This window comes from Lolium rigidum, chromosome 6 (assembly GCF_022539505.1).
Source record: "Lolium rigidum isolate FL_2022 chromosome 6, APGP_CSIRO_Lrig_0.1, whole genome shotgun sequence".
NCBI lineage: Eukaryota > Viridiplantae > Streptophyta > Magnoliopsida > Poales > Poaceae > Lolium > Lolium rigidum.
Window position 1 is genome coordinate 307,025,794 of NC_061513.1, and position 8,946 is coordinate 307,034,739.

Genomic DNA, 8,946 nt, shown 5'->3' on the forward strand with positions numbered 1-8,946 from the left:
AGCAGCCTCGCATCTCGCCTCCTTCGCGCACACACACCTAAATCTTCACCAACTAGATACTGTCCTAGACCCTATGAACTAATGTAGAACGAAAGAAAACTATCTAGTATGCAGATACAAAATCAAGATTTGAGCTGACAATGAGGAGTTAATGGCACTGGAGGTCACACAACTTGTCCCGTATGTGCAGATAAGTCACGAAAGTTGCGAAACGTGCAAACTAGTCACATAACTTTACTCTCGTGTGCACACGAGGTCACAAAACGGTCTGCTGCCTGGTTCATGCCAAAAACCAGACACGTGCGTGAGATGGAGAGGGGCTGTTTTATTGCACTTCACCCCCTGCTGCAGTTATTTTAGGACTGGAATATCCAGCATATTTAGTTTTGATAGAAAAATAACATGTTTTCGACAGCAGTTCCGTCCAGATTTTTGACAGCGTTTTTGTCCAAACTTTTGACAGCATCTATTGACACAAATTCAACATCATGTTTTCCCTAAAAGAAAATCAACATCATATTTTACATCAAAATGGCATAGTGAAATTGCCATCACAATAAACTTGTCACAGCCAGTGTACATAATATAATTGTATTCATGGTCTATTATAACATCAAAAGTGAGCAGTATTAAGACATTGCCATCACAATTAAACTGCCATATATAGATAACTTAAACTGCTTTTGCTCCTCTTGCTCCTCTTCCCCCTCTAGTTCCTCTTGATCCTAGTGCTCTCCCAGATAGGGGCATTGCTTGTGCAGGCCCCTATTTAGACACACATATAATGTCATCAATATTTATTTAACACGTGTGAAAGAATTTGGATAGTGAAATGTACCTCACGTGACAGAATGTCAACCATGGAATTGATTTTGCACACACGGCATGGGTGTGGGTTTTCCATCACCGTCGATTAATTCCACGAAATTCCTCACTATGGTAGATGAAAAAGTAGCGCTATCTCTCTCCTCCTTATATCCAAATCTCAAGGTAAAACGGATGGTGGCGGAAATACCCACACCTATGCGGGTATGTACATATAAAAAGTACTATTGACACTTTTATTTCAAGAAGCGCAAACTTATTTTTAGCCATTCCTACAAAAATTAATTTGTATGTACTCCCATTTAGCTTGATCTAGAACGTGTTTTTACGGAAATTAATAGTGCGTGAATTGGCTATTAAAATCCTACATTTCATGAACATATACATTGTTAATCTTGCATTTTTTTAGGTTTCGCTATTCTCTTGAAAACCAAAAAAATAACTGGTTTTAAGTCAACGTTAATAACCATGTGATCTAAATATTGGGATCTATGAAATTTCAAATAGATGATAAGATCTCATGCGGCTATAACTGTTGGTTGAGAGTAAGTTGACTGAGGAATAACCACTCTGTTACATACAGATGAATGTATTCATGGAGCTTTAATTTTTTCATTCCATTTTTTTTCTAAATCAAGTCATGTTACTACCAAATAAAAGTAGTATATGTCACACATAAATTTTATGGAATACCATTGACAATAACCAAGAGAAAACTATGTATAAATCGATCGAGAAATAGTTACTTCTTCTGTTGAATATTGTGAAGATAAAAATGTAACAAGGTAACTTTATACCGCTATGAGTATGTCAATTGTTAGAGTGTTTTCTTTAAAGCTTAAAGGAAATGAAATTTAGCTTAAATATACATGTAGTAAATGACATTTGTATTAAAAAATTGTATGCTTATATTGTGTCTTTCAACGTGCAAAGCACGTGCTACCTACTAGTATAGCATAACTGATCGATCATGAGGTCTATAGTGTCCATTTTAAAGTTGTTTCTGTCCAAGTTGTCAAACCATGCAATTCCTTTCTCATCCGTGTAGCTAACAGTCTCTCCAGATCCCACAAAATATCCACCATGGTGAACTTGCACACTAAACTTACTTGACTCCATACCTACAAAAAGGAGAATAAAATTCAGTTATAGATACCGTGAATATTCAGTTAAGTTGAGTTAGCAGTACAACCTAAATTCAGTTAAAAACGACACACTAGACATTTATACGTTCCAGTCAGCAAAACAGACCCCGGCCTGCATCTACTCCCGTGATGAACTTGACAAAAATTCGGCTCAAATCGGAGCAAAATTAGATCTTTGAACTAGAGAAATCCCGTGCATCTACTCCCTTAACAATCCCCTACATCTACTAACAGCGAAGCGACGGAATCTGCCACAATCAGAATCGGCGGATGCACAAACCCTAGCTAATGGGGGACGAAATTGAACTTACCGTGGACCGGGGTCTCCTGCCAATCAAGCCTGAGATGAGGAGCATCATCGGCCGGCGTCTTCTCTGCAGCCGGCGGCGGTGCCGGCGACGAACTCGCGGTGGCCGCTAAGGCCGCGTTCGTTTCCGCCATGAACTCTGAACTGGGCAAGCATCAATGAAAAAAATAGCGCGCTAACATAAATAGCGTGGGCTTCAGAAAAACGCTATAGACGCTATAGCGTGCTAATAGCGTGCTATTTTTCAAAATAGCGCTTAACAAAAAAATATGAAAATTCTGGATTTCAGCATATATATAATAATAGATATAGCACTCTGCAGCTATAAAATCTCGGATATGATATTTTACAGCCAAACATCAACCAGAGATAGTTCACATAGTCCATAACTTGATATGACATAGTCTCAGAATCACAAACCATAGTTCATATTCACATTGTCCCGAACTAGAAAGATTGAAGGAGGGGAAAGGAGGCACGGGGTGAAGGCGTGAAGGTGAAGCTAGGCGTGGCCGCTTACCACCAATTGACAGAGAAGAAGGGGGCGGAGCTGCGCCGTCACGTCGTCGCCTGCCGGGCAGAGCAGGTGACAAGGAGTTGGGGAGTGCGCGATCTGAGTTTCTTAGTCTAAGATTGCATGGATTAGGAATTTAGGATACACAAGTGGGTCAAAATATGGAATGAGCTACTAAAAAACTACTCTACAAAATAGCGTGCTATGCGGAATAGCGAATAGCGCTAAATAGCGTGAAATAGCGCGTCTTTAGCGCGTGTAGCGTCATAGCGTGCCTAGAATGCATAGCATAGCGTCCAACTCGCAAATACGCTATAGCGCCGCTATTAGCGTGAAATAGCGCGCTATTTTTTTCATTGGCAAGCATACGCAAGGGGGTTGTTGCAAATTTTCTGTCTCTCTCCAACTCACGTGTAACGCACATGTCCGGTTTTTGGTACGAACCGGGCGGCAAACCGTTTTGTGACCTCGCGTGCACGCGACGGTAAAGTTATATGACTGGTTTGTACGTTTCACAAGTTTCGTGACTTATCTGCATATACGGAACAAGTTGTGTGACTCCCAGTGACATTAACTCGACAATGAGTTTTTTGCTCCGGCTCGGTTCCTGTTTCGATGGTGGTGACATGGGGCCTAGGTGGACTTTGGTTTTCTGGGGTCGTCGTTGTCGATCATAGTATCCACCCGTATTGTGTTTCACAAAACAAAAAAATGGTCGTTCCAATCAGCAAGTGCAGGCATCAGGATAAAATTCCCAAGACTGAAGAATGGCACGCGAACAAGAACAGAAAGTGGTACTCTCTCCGATCCATAAAAAATTTCGGAAATTTTGTACTAAGTTAAAAACAGAAAGTAGTACTCCCTCCGATCTATAATAAGTGTCGGAAGTTGTGTACTAAGTTAGTACAACTTTCGTACCAAGTTCCCCACGCTTATTTTGGATCGAAGGGAGTGCAATTGTCGCAGAATTTTTTTAGTAAATCAGCACCAGCAACCAGAAGTAGCACAAATACATTAAAACAAGGACAGGAGCGGTCACCGGATCGGCTCGTGGAATCAGTAGTTTTTATTGGGTGCATCATCTTGATTAAGACGGCATTCAGTTCCGAGCAAGTAATGAAAAATTGCTGAGACTCAAGATTGGCACACGCGCTGGAACGTTAAGTAACACTGTTGACGATGATCATGTTTCGTCGGTATAATTAAGAACCAGCTGGCGGAAGTAGCACAAATGAACAAACAAACAAATAAACGGCGATCACCAGATTGGCTCATTGGATCGATAGTTTCATTTCGCACATCAGCTTAACTGAGACGGCGTTCAGTTCCTGCCGAAATGCAGGCACTTGCGGTGCAGCGTGACTACTGCCATGGCAGCAGTCGCTGGCGGCGGTGGCAGAGCGTCTTCACGGCCGTAGCCCGGAGGATTTCTCAAGCCGAACGGCGGATGCGGGATCGGCGGCGGAGGCTTCCACCCTCCTGGACGGCTTCGTTGGTCCTCACCGTCCTGAGTCTTCTGGCCGGCTGCATATACATTGACGCCATCTCTCAACTTATCAAGCGTACACACAACTAGCACTAGCTAACATGCATGAACATATCAACATCTAAAATGTAAGCGCGAGCGCGCTGCGGGTAGTTACCTTCGAGCGCAGAGCATGGCAGGGAGCAGCATATGATAGCCAAGATCACCACGGCGAGTGCGAGGGAGATCGACGAAGTAAAAGATCGCTTCATGATGCCCAGCTTCTGAAGAAATAATTTGACTTATGTGTGGGATACCCCTACGTACAGCTGTGTCAACTGTCAAGGCTGAGCTACCAAATGGTAGTGGCACTGGTGTCGCGTCAGTTCTACGGCACTCCCGAATTGTGGTTTGTAGGCTAGTAGATTCCAAGTCAAGTGGGCAAAGTCGTCTCTGTACGTTGTCTTCTCGGATCATGATACGGAGACAGCCAAATGATCTTCTAAGTCGATCCTAGTCGTATGCTTGAACAGGTCAAGCAAAGCTGCCTCGCGGTGTAAAATATAGGGTTGGGACATGTGCCGTGTAAGCTTACCTTGCTCCTTCATACGCTTATGGAGATATGTCCTTCCACCTCCAATATGCGTAGATCTCTTTAGCCATCTTCAGATACATCCTCTCACTGTCTTTGTTTGTAAAAGGAAGTGTGCAGATCTTAAGAAGCACAGGGCTGTTTTAGTCTTTTGGTGTACGTTAACAAGAAGAATCAGAGTGGCGCAGCGGAAGCGTGGTGGGCCCATAACCCACAGGTCCCAGGATCGAAACCTGGCTCTGATAACTAAATATTTGCTATTTTTTAAAAAATAAACATCACACTTGTGAGTTTTTAAAAAATTAGAAAAAAATCATGGTGTAGCCAATGATTTATCCCACAAAAATTTCATTTCAAATATTTTGTATTTTGGGCTACACAAAAATAACAAACGTGTGGATCTGGGTATGCATATTTCAAATCTCTAAATTTCAATATATATTATCTTTTTTGTGTAGCCTACAATTTAGAATTTCATATTAACATTTTACACACAGGTACGTTACGTCATTTACTATGGGCAGATTTATTTTCAAATTTTTTAAGAAAAAATGTGTATGTTTTTTATTTTTTTTAAACAGCAAGGAGCATTGGTGCTCAAGAGCTAAAGAAACTTTCCGTTTTGCATTTGCTTTAGATCGTCAGGACGGGTCTGGAGCAATTTAGGGCATCGGGGCAATCAATCAAGTTAATTACTTCCTTAATTTTGAGTAACTCTCTGTATCACTGCCATTCGGGTGAGGTTAGATGATGTTCCGGGTGTTAGTGGTCCTCTGCGTGCTAAGATGTGAAGTGGTGTTGGTCCGATCTGGTGCAGTTCCTCGGTACCTACGGTTTTTCTTCGTCGACGACCGGACTTCTAGGCTCCCCTTCTCGAGAGTTACGTCGACGGCCCTGATAAACTGTCGTCCGCGTAGGGTATGGGCCGTCGGCGTACATCAAATTTCATGTAGTTGGTGTGACATCTCGGTGCTTGAAGATTCAACTAGAGCCGCCAGTTGTTAGGTGAAGACTTGTGTTTCACGTGTAGCCTTGCTCTCTTTCTCTTTGTCTTTAGCATTTCAAATATGTGCTTGCATCTCTAGCTGGTCTCCCAGTTTTTCTTTCTTCCTTTAATTATTGGTTGTGTTGTTTGTAATTCTGATCGGTTGTTGACTTCGTTAATTTAAAGCCAAGCTTATTTCAAATCTTCCGTGTAAAAGAATGAAACGTGCAACTATTGCGGCAGCGTAACAAATAAATCACTGCATGACAAATACAGTATCTAGATCGTCCTCTGTATATGCTTATTTCTTTTTGCCTAAGGTATTGTACATGGTGAAATTGATCGCAGCATATTCAGCAACCGTGCAGAACACGTCTCAGCTATCATAAATTAAATGCAAAATTAAAACTGGATCTGACAAGTATTATGTACATGTTTTTGCGCCTTGAATTATTTTACAGTGGAAGATGACTCCACGCAAAAAAAAGTAAGATGATCAGACAAAGTAAAACCGATGGCCTAGAGAATGGAGGTGGACCTTGACAGGAACCAAGAAATCGCTCCGATCCAAATTACTTGTCCTGGAATCTGTGGCAAATAGTAAATCTGTTTCTATGAAATATACAAGAGGTTGCTCGAAGAGAAACACAAATCTGCCACAACATACCAACCAAGAAAGCCAAAACATGTCATTCAAAACTAGATAGGGGCCATTATTAGATCTTAAATGAAAATAATTCTATTTTATACCTAGCCATCAAAGCATTCTATGTCCAATATCTTGATCGAAGTATGAATGTCAAAATGAGTAGAATAATGATGAGTGAAAAACAATGCTTTAGCTGGATAAGGGTGGATGTAGCCAAGTGGATTGTGAATCCACCATGCGTGGGTTCAATTCCCATTGTTCGCCAGCACATTATTGAAAATTTTAATAATTCAATTTTCTATATTTCTAGTTACATAAAACTATCGCAATATTTTTTTCTTTTCCTATTTTGCTTCCAAGCACATGATAACCTCATGAGTTATGGATATTATTTTCTACCAATAAGGGTTGTGGGGTTTTTTTTTCTACCAATGGGGCCTTCCCTTCATTACCCATTTATCCCACTTGTGCTAACCAAGTTTTGGGATGACCTCTATGGTGGGGGGAATTGATTTTAAGTTTTTAACCGCTCACCTGTTTGATCATACACCCTTTTGTTGGCATGCCCTCCTCACAAGCTCCCCAATTTTGTTAATTGTTGATGATGATCACCTTTTATCAGTTTACCTCATCACTAAGTTATGAATCATAAATATGATCTACTCTCGTCATGTCAATTGTTTGCGAGTGGGGGGGGGGGGGGGGGGGGACTTTATTGTTTGGCCTAACCATTCGTTCTGTCTACCACATACCCGGTTCATCATGAACACAGCAGCCTGGCTGGCCCTGAGAAGAGGAAGTTTGTCGGTTGCGCCAATTTGGCAGGTACATACTCCACATCCACATCAGGAGGAGCGCCGCCGCTCCACAGCCTCGCCTGCGAGCTCCCGCGACTGTAGCACCAACTCATCAAGTTCATCATCCATGCGCAGTCAGAGCGCTCTTCCTTGCTCTCTCTGTAGGGAGCACCACCTTCCTGAAGACCTTGTGGAGCACGATGAGCACGTCCGGCACCTCGGGTTAGGGGTGCACTCCACGGAAGGCCCGCGGCCGCTTCCGTGTTGAGCCGGTGGCCCATACCGCACACTTCCACCTGAAGCGGCGTCGGCGGATGGAAACTCCACGACATATGCATCGGCAAGCAACGGCACCGACCTAGCGGTGGAGGTGCAAAGGGTGTTAGGCCAGCTACAACGCCGAGCGGCGGCGCGGGCAGCTAATGCCTGAGCTAGGGTTCTTCGAGGCCGTATTCTAAACATGGGAAAATGGCTAAAACCCTTTTGGTTTCTTTTGTTGTGCAACCAGCGTACTTTTGTCCTACAAATCTGTCATATGTCCTCATATAAAAAGAAAATAATTTTAAAGGGCAAATCATAAGTGTCAATGTAAAGTGTGGCAAAAAAAAAGAGTTCAATGTAGTGGAGGGCAAAAAGTAAAGTGGCAAAGTAAATGAGGGCAAATAATAAATTGCCCCCGAGTCAGGAGGCTGTGAGGTTCTTTCCCCGACTGAGTCGTGCCGCCGGCCGCCCCTCTCCACGCGTGTAAGCCGCGGTTGGCCGCTCCGCCGCATCTTCCCCCGCCCCGTCCCCCTTCCCGTCCTCCCCCATCTCCACCTCGTCCGGCGAGCATCCCCCATCTGTCCGCACCTGGCCGGTGTTGCCGAGTCTTCTTCCTATCATCAGCCGACAGCCCTCCTTTGCTTCCACAAGGAAAGGCAAGCTTTCTTTTCTTCCTGTTTTGCTACCACAGTAACGACGATGAGGGCGACGATTGAACACGCCGACTATTCTTTCTTCGTAGCGAAAATGGTCACGGAGGTTTCTTTATGTTCTCCCTGTGTAGGACCAACAGAGCTGTCATTGCCAGCTGGATTTCTGGGAGTGTCCGAGAGTGTTCTTTCTTGACAGCGAACATACGAAATCTGCGAGTCCAATACTAGTTAGGTTTCCTCATTTTGCAACGTTGAACAATGTTCCAATTATCTATTAGTTTGTGTAATGTTTCTCCTCTGTATAGAAATGAAAATGCCAAAAAATTATTTTAATGTAAAAACAAGTTTGGGGACGCATTTGGGGGCCACGACTGGACAGCGACGTCCCTCAAATGCGGCACGGAAAAAAAAGTCCCCAAATGCTCGATCCGACGCTGTTTTGGGGACGCGACTGGAGATGTAGTGTGGCAAAAAAAAAGTTCAATGTAGTGGAGTGTAAAGTGGCAAAGAGAACCAACCTGTGGTTGGGTGGTTATGAGGGGCAGTGGCACCCCTTAGCCAATCAGAGTTTAAACCTTAGTTTGACACTTTGATGTCTCATTAAAGGCAGAATATTATTCAGTACAAGCCACGTTCCCGTCGACAGCGAGACGCGTGTGGTGAGTTAGTTAATCTCAAGACCCTCAGATAAAGATTCTTGGAGGCAGTCTCTCAGAGGTGCCCATAGAAATCGGAAATTCAATTCGGCTCCCG

General features: G+C 43.3%; 1 long non-coding RNA gene and 1 other non-coding gene across 2 annotated transcripts; one reads left to right on the top strand and one right to left on the bottom strand.

The window, feature by feature from the left end:
- Window positions 1-583: 583 nt before the first annotated feature.
- On the bottom strand, window positions 584-2,359 carry LOC124668100. Its single transcript, XR_006991555.1, has 3 exons — window positions 2,282-2,359; window positions 839-1,946; window positions 584-765 (listed from the first exon to the last, which is right to left on the bottom strand). It is a non-coding gene; the product is annotated as an uncharacterized LOC124668100 (long non-coding RNA).
- Window positions 2,360-5,021: 2,662 nt separating this feature from the next.
- On the top strand, window positions 5,022-5,093 carry TRNAM-CAU. The gene has a single exon. It is a non-coding gene; the product is annotated as a tRNA-Met (tRNA).
- The last annotated feature ends 3,853 nt before the right edge of the window (window positions 5,094-8,946 follow it).